This window comes from Tachypleus tridentatus, chromosome 10 (assembly GCF_004210375.1).
Source record: "Tachypleus tridentatus isolate NWPU-2018 chromosome 10, ASM421037v1, whole genome shotgun sequence".
In the NCBI taxonomy this organism is placed as follows: Eukaryota; Metazoa; Arthropoda; class Merostomata; order Xiphosura; family Limulidae; genus Tachypleus; species Tachypleus tridentatus.
Window position 1 is genome coordinate 77,896,941 of NC_134834.1, and position 15,485 is coordinate 77,912,425.

Genomic DNA, 15,485 nt, shown 5'->3' on the forward strand with positions numbered 1-15,485 from the left:
AAGTCTAGACATAGGTCTTTACATGAACTGCAACCGGATAAGTCCAGACATAGGTCTTTACATGAACTGTAACCGGATAAGTCTAGACATAGGTCTTTACATGAACTGCAACCGGATAAGTCCAAACATAGGTCTTTACATGAACTGCAGCCAGATAAGTCCAGACATAGGTCTTTACATGAACTGCAACCAGATAAGTCCAGACATAGGTCTTTACATGAACTGTAACTGGATAAGTCCAGACATAGGTCTTTACATGAACTGCAACTGGTTAAGTCTAGACATAGGTCTTTACATGAACTGCAAATGGATAAGTCCAGACATAGGTCTTTACATGGACTGCAACCGGATAAGTCCAGACATAGGTCTTTACATGAACTGCAACCGGATAAGTCCAGACATAGGTCTTTACATGAACTGCAACCGGATAAGTCCAGACATAGGTCTTTACATAAACTGCAACCGGATAAGTGCATAATTCAATCAAAACCAAACCAAAGCAACTATGATCCAAAACCTACATCCATCCACGCACTGGGACCATAACGTATGAAACAAATACAACTTTATAAAGGTAATAAAACAAGAATTTAACAAACTCGATGCTTCCCTTAAGATAATTAACAAATGGTTAAAATTAACACACATATCTTTAGTGCAACAAAACATTCATTCCGACCTCCTAAATACAGATGTAGCAATAACCCAGGCATCTATACAAACTCATTCCACTAGACACATTGTTGCGATAGTCCCAATACACACGATAGAACATTTCTACACACACCAATAGCAGTGGTTAACTCATACCATTATGATAAATACAGCACATTCACCTGGAAATTTGCACTACCCGGTTAACACATGTATGAAACCTAACATTTCCTCCGCACCCACATACACATGTTTTCTAATGATTTCTTAGTCTCTCACATTGTTATAGTTAACTCATTCATGCGTCCAAACACTTATTCCCATACACACGCTCATAGAGTCGTGATGAATCCTAGCACATTTATTCAAACACTTATTCCCATACACACGCACACAGAATCGTGATGAATCCTAGCATGTGTATTCAAATACTTTCTTCCCATAGACAGACACCACCTTCAATAAGAAATTCTGCTTAAAAGTATATGATAAACTCAGCATGCACACACATCCCATAACTACGTACATATATGCAATGACATGGAATACAGTAGAAAAATGCCTTTTATATGCAAGTTATTTAAGCAACTACGTGTTTCAACGATAATAAAAAGGATAATTTCAGTACACATACAAATTCTACGATCGCATAAGCCTAAACATAATTCGCTCATATCCACATGCACCTACATCATGCAATATAACACGTGTTGGTTTGAACGTCCAGATGTTTATACGTTCCTTAATACTGGGTCACGTGAACAAGTGATAATGTGAGACATCATATGGAAAGTGAACCAGTAAATTCGTTATAGCTGCCTTCAGTGCTTTAAACCAGCTATAAAGCTGTAAAGTAGCTTTAAGTACACTGGAAATCCTATTTAGTGCAAAATGAACTATTTAACATTTACATCTAGTTTAACTACAAAAAAACCACGCTTCCTCTATAATAGAAAAACTCAAAAGTCTCTTTAGAGATTCCCATGAAAAGTGAAGACAAACAGAAGTGTGTCTGGAGGCGGCAATTTAACATTTTTGAGACAATTATGGTGAAGAAGTACGTTCTAAAATCATTAGAGTACCAGAGTATGCTTAATTCAGACTAATCACTTGAATTACAAGTAGAAAATTAGGCCTAAAACGAATACAAAACAATACCTTATCCACTGCATAATAGGCATAATACCACTCATTTCACGTTCGCATAAATTTGATTACCTCCCAAGTGAATACCATACGTAATTTTCTTTAGATCGACCTTTCCTTTTTATTAGAATACATTTCAGTACTTCTCCAGTTTGATCACAGACGAATATTTTTGAGATATTAAGTATCATAATAGAAATAGTTACAAGTTAATATAAAATTATCGACGATGTTATTTATTTTATATTGTTCTTTCTCTACCAAAGTCATTAGAAAAGTTGCTTTACGATAGTATGAATTACCAAGAAATTTAGAAAAAATTATGATGACCCGAACACCAAGTAACTGAATATATCGGTGATATATACGAAGAGTTTCCAGGAAATTACCAGAGATGCACTGATTGTATCTCTTAAAATCTTGAAAGTTGAGCTTCTAGGGGTTTAACCTGCAGAAAAACAAACTTGTGCGATAACAGTTGGTGTGCCATTATAACGAAACTCTATACTTTTAAGTTACACTATCAGATGAATAATGAGAAAGTTTGTTAAACTCTAATTATGACAGCATGTATTGCGTGAAAATATAGGTTTACTCATCTACGTTAAACATGGTGGATCATACATATCACACACAATTATATTTGTCTAATTAAGGATGCGGCCTGTTGTTACAAGTCAGCCACATTACAGGTGTGCTAGATTAATATTATAACACGTGTATAACTAGGTTTAAGGTGCACCAACTAAGTGAAAGATATATTGCTTTCAAGCTTACTGTAAACACTTTGTATTAAAGGTAAAATTAATAACCACCATAACGCTTTAAACGATCATAATGCATTAAACCACGTGCGTGTGTGTGTTGACGACTTTAAAATGTACTTATTATTGACAGAATAATAACATTGGTTTCCTCGCGATTCTTACGTAAAAACCGCGGGCATCAAAAAAAAAAATAAGAGGCAAAACAGGCCTAGCATGAAAATGTGTAAGTTTTGGGTAACATGCTGATCACGAGATAGACTTTCACGTCGGGAGTTACCGCAGTATTTTTCTCGAATTGACTGCCTCTCCCTGTAGACGCTTGACAAGGTTATTGGCGAGCGGCTGACAACAGATGAAAATACCAATGAAACCCCGCAGTCACTCGGGAAAGCTGCAATTTCTTGAGGATGTTAAAAACGATGTGGTAAAAACTGCAGTTGTCAAGTCCATTTACAATATAAAAACATCACATCATAAAAAGTAACACAACCCATACACTAGCCCAGCTGGTTATAATTTGGTTATAATATAATTTTGTGTTTGTTACCTGAATGTGTTTTCGTATTAAAATTACAACACACGGAAAAGAAGTATTTAATTTTTACATTTATGGACGTGTTTTCTCTTTACTTTGAAAAACATCAGAACTTTCTAAGACTCGTGCGCGTCCAGCTTGACGTTATTATCACTCAGATTGACTCATCTGAACTCTATCCAAACAAGTGTCTTATTTATTTAAAAACAACAACATCAATAACATCATATTTTTCTTGTGGTATAAACATCCGCTATCCAGAAAATTAGTTTTTTGTTGTTTGTTATTAAGCAGAGAGCTACACAAAGGGATATTTGTGCTCTGCTCACCACGGGTATCGAAACTAGCAATATAAGTCCGCAGACATACCGCTGTGCCACTGGGAAGCAGTAAAAAGTAAGCTAACTTTGTTAAGTGAACCTGGTGCAAAACTGGAAGATGGGCAGTGTTGTTATCCCATTATCTTTTACTGTAAACACTCTAACATATAAATCTGACACTCTTTACTCTAAAAGACAATATATACACTCTGTAGACAAAGTTGACATTCCAGAGCATTCTAAAGGACAAATTTTACACTTTGTAACACTGAAAAATATCTTTTATACTCTGTGGACAGAGTATAAAAATAACTTTTTAAAGATAACTTTGACTCTATGTAAACACTCTAAAAACAACTTTGACACTCGGTAGACACTAAAAACAACTTTGACACTCTGTAGACACTTTAAAAACATATTTGGTACTGTGTATGTACTCTAAAAAACAACTTTGACACTCTGTACACACTCTAAAAAACAAAATTGGCACTCTGTAAACACTCTTAAAAACAACGTTGACACTCTAAAAGATAACTATGACACTCCACATGCTGAGCATTAACAAATCTGTACATGATTATTAAACTTCAGCCTTGATATATAATAAACCGGTCCTTGTGAAGGCCACGTACAGTTATTAGTAAAATTTTTCTTCTTTAGTTATAACTTGTTATCAAACAAACGAAAGAAACGCTCGACTTTCCGTATCATGTGATCCAGCGTACATGTCTTTGACCGTCACAAATAACACACACACACACGCATATTAGACATCTGACACTGATTCTCAAGCAGAGTGACCTAAATATTCAATGTGGTCAAAGTCAACAAGGAAAAACTATAGTTAAGACGGGAGGATTACTTACGCTTCGTATGATATAACACTGTGAGAAAAACAAGATGGAGTCTACAAAAGAGTTAACTTGAAACAAAAGCTAATTTTATAGCTTGGAGTAATGAGTAAGTCTAAATTTAAAAAGAAACAAAAGACTTAAATATTAAAATAGATAAAGGATTGTGTCGCAGCGTTTTATTTGTCGTCCGTACAACAGATACATTTGACATAACGCAAAGTAGAACTATGATATAAGAACTCAGAACCGCAAAAGTGTTTTTCTGTAGTAAAAGAATTATTTACCATACAACAGTAAAATCCTTGAAAAGTTTACAGTCACGTAATTTCTGTTTCCGAGTATTGAGGCGTAACCTCACGTGCCCGTGGACTTGTTTTACATAACAAAACTTTGGTATGTTCATAATTACTCTTTAAGAGACGTGCAGCCTCGTTCTTCATTATAACAATATATTGAATTATATAATAATATACATATATACACACACACATCATAACTACACATTTAAGTCATTATAACTGTTTGTAATTCAAAACTCAGCTCTCAGTTTCAACCTACTCGCTTATCTTTATTTTCTATATATTGTCTCTAATATTTAAAAAAAAAAACACACTGAAAAACACACACACAGAATAATCTTTAATATTTTAACATAAATAATTCGTTACACGTATCCACGTGCTACGTGTGAATGGTTTACCCCAAATTCATGGCAGAAAAGTGGTAGTACTCCAGCAAGATAAGCAATTGATTTTGAAACGATCACTCAGACAGAAAGGAGCTTACATGTACGAGGAAGGTTAACAGATATCTCCTGTTTTATTACGAGAGTTAACACTAAATATACTTCATAAAGCCAACAGATTAAATAAACTTTAGGAACAAGTTTAGGGGTTGTATGTTTACCACATGCATTCCCACGTAGCTTACGTCATCCATGTTTGTAGAATAAACAAGTATAAAAAATTAGTTTGTGCGTGTCCAGACAATAAATTACAAAAAGCATGCACGTGCGGTAGAAATAACGTATTATGAACGGGAAGACGTGAGAATGGAGGCGCTGAGCCATCCGTAACTATTTCAGAACGTTGCAATATAATGTTGTTTCTAAGTGCGTTTGTATCAGCATATTAATCAGCTCAAGGCTACTAAACAACGTAATGTTTTCCATGGAAACAAAGTAAACAGTCGGGTGAATATAGTTTTTTCTCACTAAAAAAGAGCAGCACTAGTATTACAAAAACAAAGGGGGTAGAGGGCCCCAATCCAAGACATTCTGGGAAAGAACCCAGCAGTGTGAGAACAGTTTTGGTTGTATAACGTGAAAGAACGTCATTTCCACCCTGATGCTTCAGTTAGCAGAAGTCCGCTCCAAAATCGACCTCTCTGAAGCTGCAAGGGCACATGACAAAAAGCTTTGTTACATATATTACGTAATTTCACAGATATTGTTTTTTTTCTTCCTGTTATTCAAATGATATATCACACACAAAAATTAAACCCAGAACTTTCGATAGATAACATAAAGATAGTGATAAAAGCGTAAGCATGTGTTTTGAATGATTTAATTCAACGCTAGGGAAGAAGGTACAAAGGTTCACTGTTATCTCCAACCGTTAAGAAAACAATTTCACAACGGCTGCACTTACAGTGCTGTGTCTCATAATAACGTATTGTACTACTAACAGTCTCGATTTTATAACAATGATCCAAGTGGATTTGTTTCCTCAAACCGACAGCACCTTCAACATCCATGTGTTTACGATATTATTTTGGATCTAACGACAACGCTTACACTCAGTATTCTCAACAATTTTTTTCTAAACCTAAAATGTACGCTCGCCCCAAGCATCCTACAGTTTTTCCTATAAATCTCCGAAGGCTGTTGTTACTTTTTATAGCTACAATATTATATAGATTTTCGTACTTCCCAGCTGTAATATTATATAAATTTTTGTACTTTCCATGTGTAATGTGTTACAGCTTTTTAGGTATTTTAACTGTAATGTTAAACAACTTTCCATACTTTCTTAGTTTTAATATTTTACAAGTTTTCACACTTTCTAGTGGTAATGTGTTACAACTTTTTCATAACCCGCAGCTGAAATATTGGTCACAATTTCTCATTGTGACTTAATGGTGTAGCCAGGTTTTCCTGGCCAGATGGTTAAGGCGCTCGACTTGTAATCTGAGGATCGTGAATTCAAATCTCCTTCATACCAAACATGCTCGCTCGCATGATCATATTACCTGAGAGCCTTGGGAGCGTTATAATGTTACGGTCAATCCCACTATTCGTTGGTAAAAGAGTAGCCCAAGAGTTGGCAGTAGGTGGTGATGACTAGCTGCTTTCCCTCTAGTCTTACACTACTAAATTAAGGACGGCTAACGTAAATATCCCTCGTGTAGCTTTGGGCGAAACTCAAAAACAAACAAACAAACAAACCAGGTTTTCCACTCGTATGTGTGGAAGCCATCAATTAAAGAGCCGAAATAGATATACATTTTAAATAAAATTATCATTAAAATAAATGAAATTAAATGTAATAGTGATTATAGAAGTTTGATTTTTTTATTAAATGATACGAAACGAGTTTATTATTTATTAAAGTTGGAAAATTATATGTGATTAATATGCACAGATTTTTCAGGAGGACAGGTTTCCCCCACATCCCGCCAACCGACTACACCTCTGTTCTATCACCACTTTCTAGCAGTGGTTACTCTTAAAATTGAATAATGCACACTACTTGTGAATGCTATAAAACTAAGCTGTTGTATAACATTGCATCATTAATCATATTTTATGGATTACAACTTTCTTTCCTAGTAGATTGTACCTGAAAAATTGGATGTGAACGATCACCTCGTTAACATGTGGTTCTTCATTTGGGGAGCGCATCCTCTAGTCATAACGAGCAACTAATACCTAAAATAGCTACTTAAGTATTATTAAACCAACTACAAAAGGTTGTTATATGAAATGATGCGTTTTTAATATTATAACCTGTAGAGCTTATGTCGCTATTCACTATTTTATACAAGCAGTATGACCACACGTATAAAATATATCATTAGCGATGAACATTTACAAGGTCTTCCAGAAGGAGCATACCCCTTGGCCCACGCCCTCGTATTGTTTTCTTTTTCCTTCAAACGTATTCCTTCCTCACATCTTATAGATTTCTAGGATTTCTTCGTATAACAAGACACGCAAATTACAGCATGTTCCAGTGATTATAATCAATATTCAGATAAGCACATTATCTCATGAGGGTTTGTTTAAGCCTATTAATGCTTCAAATTATTGTTCTTCATTACACCCTATGAGTCCCCCGCTGGGACAGCGGTAAGTCTACGGATTTTATTTCTTTCGACGGACACAGCTGATAGCCTGATGCGATTTTGCTATAAGAAAACGCAACCACATGTACACACATACCCCATATAAATTCTTACGTTTATCTCATAGTCTTCAGGCTGCGTGACAAGAGCACACAACTGACACACGTTTTCCATCTGCTGAACGATCTTTGTGAGGCACAAGTATATTAGACCGCTACAAGAAAGCAAGTGTAAATAACTTATAATAACGGTGTGAATTGGTTACTTGACAGAATAGTCATAACTTGTGCTTAATAATCTCAGATAATTAAAATCAGTTCTGTTAAAACTCTACCATTCTGATACTTGTTTTCTTAAGCCACACATATACCAAGATAATGTTTTGCGAGTGTTGCGGATTCGACTCCCCGTCACACCAAACATGCTCGCCCTTTCAGCCGTGAGGGGCGTTATAATGTGCGGTCAATCCCCCTATTCTTTGGTAAAAGAGTTGGCGATGGGTGGTGATGACTAGCTGCTTTCCTCTAGTCCTACACTGCTAAATTAGGAACGGCTACGCAGATAGCCCTCATGAATCTTTGTGAAAAATTCAAAACAAAACAAACCAAAATTTACGAAGCATTTTCCCATTATAATTGTTTTTTTCCTTATGTTACGTTGAATAATTTCATTTTCAAAACACATGAATATTCGATAAAAACATCAACCACGCCAGACTGTAAAATTATTTTCAAATTGTAGAAAATAATATATACATTTTTTTTATATATATAAACGTTAGACAAGTACATTGGATTGTTTCCTCCAGGGCTCTACAGTGCTACTTTTGGTGTGTGTTTTCTATTGGTTAAAAAGGAGTTCTCCCATTCTTCAAAGTTATAGATGAAATACACTATGTAATGGTTTGATACATTCTCTCAAACGAAGACTTCGTCCACTTGTTATACGACTGTCAGGACATGCCTACTTGGTCATGGCTTTTCATCATCTTCCGTTTACTGTGCATACAGAGATTGTCAGAAATAGACATGAAACACGAAGACCACAAAGGATGACATTGGAGAATTGGTTACTGTTGAGATGAAAAGTCAATGTTTTTCGTTGTGATTAATATGAGCTTGGTATGTTCTCGTCATGAGGTTTCCCGAACTGGAATATAAAGAATAATAATTGGTGCCACAGAAATGTATTACGTACTTCGAAGCGTGTGGGGTATAAAACTATCCGATCAGACAAAATTATCCCATGTGTTGACGTTGGATGTTGTTGACCAGCTGTCTTCCCTCTAGCCTATAAAATTAATGGCAGGTACGACTATCATCAGATAGTTTTTGTGAAGTTTAGTTGAATATCTCTCAACAAAAATAATTCTTAATATAGGTTATGTTAAAAACCTTCATTTCATTGTATCTATCGGCAATGATGTAATTGGTATTTGACAATTTATAAAACTTTTCTATCTTTAATTTGCTATTAATGGTGTCTTATCTAACTGTAAATAAACCTATATTACAATTAATGTCATACAATTTTCTCACAAAGACCAATAAGTAGTAATAGGTAGGCAGTAATGATGTATAAGCATTGGAAAGAGTTTTATTGATGTTGGAACATACTACATATTTCAACAGAACATTGGTCGAGAAACCTGCTTGATGATTAAAACTTTTATTAAAATAAAGTACAGAAGAACGTTTCGACCTTCTTAGGTCATTTTCTGATAACTTAAGAAGGTCGAAACGTTGTTCTGTACTTTATTTCAATTAAAGTGCTAATACCTACACCAGCCGTCTTGAGAATATATTTTTACGTCAAGTGGGTTTCTCGTCATCACGGACCAATAAGTCAGTAAAAAACATTGTGAATTGAACAAGCTGAAATACAGTTTATAACGCATTGGTATTACAACACTTATTTCAGTAACTTATAGTTATTCATACTAGTTGCTACACTTTACAACTATTAATCATTAACTATTAAACATTAACCTATTAATCCTTAAACTTACATTCTCACTTCAAATCTGTATTATTACCAAGTTCAGTTATTTGTCACTAACAAGTCAGAATTTGGGTAAGGATTAGTAAAACTTATTATTTAATATTTTTACACTGATCTTTGCTGTTATCATTTGATTTTGAGTAACTTTACTTTTATTTAGGGTAGCTGGTGAACGAAATGGAAAAATCCACATTAGTTACGTTAAGAACTTATTAGTGTAGGCAAAGAAAAATATGCAATATGATGCAAGCTACAGTACGTCTGTTATATCCAATACCTTCATGGTCCTTACTTCATGTTATAATTAGTTTAGTGTTATCTGATGCTTATCTCTTAGTTCTCACTTTTATCCGGTTGTAACTAAATCAATATGTGAGTTTAAAGATCATGAATGGCACAAAATGATCAGATCAAACATCCACAAGGCAGTACGAATTGAAATAAACTGATTGCCTAGATTATTATAGGATATTTCCCTCATTCCTAGACAAGAAAGTAGGCAGGCAATAAAAGCTGTTTCTCTAAGTCACGTTAAGGCGTCTGATTAGACTTAGGTCACCACCATGAGGTGGTCTATGTAGTAAAGACGAGCAAAGTGTAAGCTATTTTCTCGGTATAGTTGCATCAATCACGAGGAACTGGAAAGATACTTTCTGATCAAGCTATGAAATCCAGTATGGGATATATATCTACACATACTTCATGTTGACCTTCCGTCAGCTACAGAAACATGTAGGATTCTATTTTTGAGCTTACTTATTACGTGAAAAGTAAATTCCATGAACAGTTTTGTCTAATTAAAAAAACAAACATAAAAAATGTTGTATCTTAAATTAGAAATGACGCATTTATTGATGTACCGTTTTTTAACGTTTTTCATATAGTTACAGCCTTTCTAACTTTCATATATAAAAGACAACTAATAAATGAAAAAAATTCTCAAAGCCAAGAAAAAAAATTCAGTGGCTATTGTTTGCATGTTCATTTAAATAACGTACACCAACATCCCAGTGGGTCAGGGGTAAGTTTATGAGCTTACAACGTTAAAATGAAGTGGTTCTTATTCCCCGATGTTTACGCAACAGATATCTCATAGGAGTGTTGCTTCAAATTAAAAAAAAACGATAAAAATCAAATTTCGATACCCACGGCGAACAAAACACAGCAAAATCTCATCGTGTATCTTTCTGTTTAGCCAATAAAAGGAAAAAAAAAACAGTGTGTCAGAATTAGTCTTATTTAAACGCCAGCAACAGTTCATGTGATGAAGTAACTAACTGTACGTTGTTCGGAAATGTTCATAACCTCATAAGACCTACAAAACCTTTATGAACACGTAGATATTGAGGTTTCTTTGTTAAGAAACTCATACGTGTCAGTTTATTAAGCATGAAGGAAATAATTGTCTATCAACTGTTTCTAGTCTTTATTTGTTTTTAACCGTATTATTTTTTTATTAATCCAGTTACTTGAAAACTACACACCTCTTGAACTTTCTTATTTTCTAGACTAATTTTTCTTACTATATTTACTTTACTAAACCCCATGTTTTTGAAGGTTTCTTTTTATGTTTTGAACAATTTAAAGCGAAAAGCGAATGAAATGGACTAATATGCATTTCGTAAGCTATTCCATTTTGTTGAAAAAGGTGTGTAAAAATGCTATTTCAGATCTATTTTTTAATTATTTTTACAAACCTTTGATTTCGAGCTGCAATGAAGAAATGATGATGAATATGTAAGGAAAAAAATCGGTGGGTAACTTGTTTTTGTAACAAATTTTAGGCCTACTGATTTTCCAATACTTCGTCGGTTTCGGTAAAGAGTAACTAATTTCCGACATTTCATTGTAGAACAAAACATTAAAAATAGCGACAACACTAGACATTTTTTAATAAATCTGATTGCGTTAACAATATAATAAATGTTTTCTACTATTTTAACAGCCAACAAGTCTCAGGAGAACATCAGTTCAGATGCACAGCGGAACTGATGGACTGCACGTATCGATAATGTACAACGCATACTAATACCCTGAAGATTGTGTAAAACTGAGGTATTACCTTCAGCTATGTTTCTGTAGCTCAGTGGGTGAAGAGTACCCATTCTGGAGTGACGATAAATCAAGATAACAGGAAAACAAGACTAGCAAAATTACACCCTGGAGCCAAGCATGCACTTTGCAAATCCGCTAGCATGTGACACAAGGTCAGAAGGTGACTTAGAACAATGTTTGACCCAAAATGCACTAGAATAGCTCAAAAGAGGTCAGAGAGAACCACTGATACTGGACTGAGTCACATTAGTAATGGTAAACCATAACTGTTTATGAGCGAATATCCTCGAAAAAAAAAAAAAAAGATACAAAAATACAAAAGTTGTATAGAAAACATGTTTCCTTGGTTATTTTCGAAGTAACATATACGAATAAATTATTATCTTTGTTCTATATATATATATATAACTATTATCAAATAATTTTTTTTTCTTTTTTCATACAGTTTTCTCGCAAAACTAAACGAGGACTGACAGTGCATAGTCAAACTGCTTTGAACTAATACTTAAAGAAGGCTTTTAGAACCTCTCCAATGCTGTACCTGTGCACTATTTCCAAAGCGGGTAGCTTGTTTTTTGTTTTTTTTGTAGTAACGGAATGCGGAGAATGAACTCTGGGATTACCTTTTGGTCTTTACTGCACAATGAATGTTTAGGAAAAACTCACGAAAACTTAGGACTACTCTTGGAGCAAGTGAACAGGATAGATTCGAAGCTTAATCTTTGTAATTCGTACTAAAATTAGTAGAACCATCATTAAAAAAAATTCATATGACGATTGACAATGGTATTGCTTAATACACAATACACATTTGGTGGCATATAATAACATTTTATGGTTTACGTGTGACAAAGCTTTATTTTGATATGTAACACTTTATGGTTTACGTGTGACAAGGCTTTATTTTGATATGTAACACTTTATGGTTTACGTGTGACAAGACCTTATTGTGATATGTAACACTTTATGGTTTTGGTGTGACAATACTTTATTGTGATATGTAACACTTTATGGTTTACGTGTGACAAGACTTTATTGTGATATGTAACACTTTATGGTTTACGTGTGGCAAGACTTTATTGTGATATGTAACACTTTATGGTTTACGTGTGACAAGACTTTATTGTGATATGTAACACTTTATGGTTTAGGTGTGACAAGACTTTATTGTGATGTGTAACACTTTATGGTTTACGTGTGACAAGACTTTATTGTGATGTGTAACACCTTATAGTTTACGTGTGGCAAGACTTTATTGTGATATGTAACACTTTATGGTTTACGTGTGGCAAGACTTTATTGAGATATGTAACACTTTATGGTTTACGTGTGACAAGACTTTATTGTGATATGTAACACTCTATGGTTTAGGTGTGACAATACTTTATTGTGATATGTAACACTTTATGGTTTAGATGTGACAATGCTTTATTGTGATATGTAACACTCTATGGTTTACGTGTGACAAGAATTTATGGTGTACATATAGCCTAAACATCGTTTCCGCATAGAACTGACAAATGCAAACAAATCCTTTTCACAAATGTATGTCCCTAACTTGTGAACTCGCCTCTTCTGGTTCATCAGAAATTACACAGTCTACTTCAGTGTGTCAACCTTAATTTCTTACTGAATACAGTTATTCTAAAATATCTAAACGTACAAATGTTTTGTAACAGTTCGTACAACATTTCATAAAGTTCAACGTACACAAATCCTAAATTTCACCGATCTGTACAAACACTTATTCACCCTTGTATCTACACGTGGCGTCTGCTCTCAAATTACACCTTCCTCCAAGTGTTTGGTAGCAAGGAACATCAACTAGAGGAATGCAAAAAAAATAACATGTGCAAAGATTTACACAGTTTTATCTGTGTAGTCTTAGTGTAGGAAAACTTATTTTAACATTCTATTATCCATTGTCGTTTAAGCATTCCAGTCATTTTTATTCGTTTAGCATATGATGCAAAATACCACGACTCTCAAAGTTTGCTCGAGAGTAGTTCGTGTTTGAACTTTAAGTACACGTTAAAGATGTTTAACCACAATCTACACTTTAAATATTCGTAATATTTTACTTATAACGTCAAATATTAATGATAACATAATTTATTAATGTGTGTACTATTGACAGATTTGCTGTTTCGTATGCTGGTTCAACGTATATTTTGTAAAAAAAATTACTTAGTTTTCTCCAAAAATTTTATAGTTTACGTTCTTAACGTTACAGTAATTTGTAAGTTCTTCAGCTCGTGTTTGACAACTTGATTTCATTTATAGCCATTCCAATACATCTTTGTTGAACGTAACTTACGAAATGATGATTATTTATTGATTTAAATTTTGTATCACCATACTTTAATAATAATAACACGCATCTTATAATATTTTGTAATAACTGTATTGTAAGTGTTAAATAAGTATTTCTTCCACTCAATCCACTACAAGCAAATTATACTATACTGTAGGATAGAATCAAACCAGACATAGAAGTTAGAAGAAGAAAACGACCTCTACACCTCAGATAAAAGAACTTTTATAGAAAAATACTCATTTCATTAAGATACAGAACCACGACCTCTACACCTCAGATAAAGGAACTTTTGTAGAAAAATACTCATTTCATTAAGATACAGAACTTTCAGATAAAGGAACTTTTAGAAAAATACTCATTTCATTAAGATACAGAACCACGACCTCTACACCTCAGATAAAGGAACTTTTATAGAAAAATACTCATTTCATTAAGATACAGAACCACGACCTCTACACCTCAGATAAAAGAACTTTTATAGAAAAATACTCATTTCATTAAGATACAGAACCACGACCTCTACACCTCAGATAAAAGAACTTTTATAGAAAAATACTCATTTCATTAAGATACAGAACCACGACCTCTACACCTCAGATAAAAGAACTTTTATAGAAAAACTACTCATTTCATTAAGATACAGAACCACGACCTCTACACCTCAGATAAAAGAACTTTTATAGAAAAATACTCATCATTAAGATACAGAACCACGACCTCATTTTTATAGAAAAATACTCATTTCAGATACAGAACCACGACCTCTACACCTCAGATAAAGGAACTTTTATAGAAAAATACTCATTTCATTAAGATACAGAACCACGACCTCTACACCTCAGATAAAAGAACTTTTATAGAAAAATACTCATTTCATTAAGATACAGAACCACGACCTCTACACCTCAGATAAAGGAACTTTTATAGAAAAATACTCATTTCATTAAGATACAGAACCACGACCTCTACACCTCAGATAAAAGAACTTTATAGAAAAATACTCATTTCATTAAGATACAGAACCACGACCTCTACACCTCAGATAAAGGAACTTTTATAGAAAAATACTCATTTCATTAAGATACAGAACCACGACCTCTACACCTCAGATAAAAGAACTTTTATAGAAAAATACTCATTTCATTAAGATACAGAACCACGACCTCTACACCTCAAATAAAGGAACTTTTATAGAAAATACTCATTTCATTAAGATACAGAACCACGACCTCTACACCTCAGATAAAAGAACTTTTATAGAAAAATACTCATTTCATTAAGATACAGAACCACGACCTCTACACCTCAGATAAAGGAACTTTTATAGAAAATACTCATTTCATTAAGATACAGAACCACGACCTCTACACCTCAGATAAAAGAACTTTTATAGAAAAATACTCATTTCATTAAGATACAGAACCACGACCTCTACACCTCAGATAAAGGAACTTTTATAGAAAAATACTCATTTCATTAAGATACAGAACC

The 15,485-nt window shown here is 33.9% G+C and overlaps 1 protein-coding gene across 2 annotated transcripts in view; it reads right to left on the bottom strand.

The window, feature by feature from the left end:
- LOC143229644 (cell division control protein 42 homolog) overlaps window positions 1-15,485 on the bottom strand; it is a 30,422-nt gene that overhangs the window by 6,578 nt on the left and 8,359 nt on the right. The gene's annotated exons all lie outside the window — the stretch shown is intronic.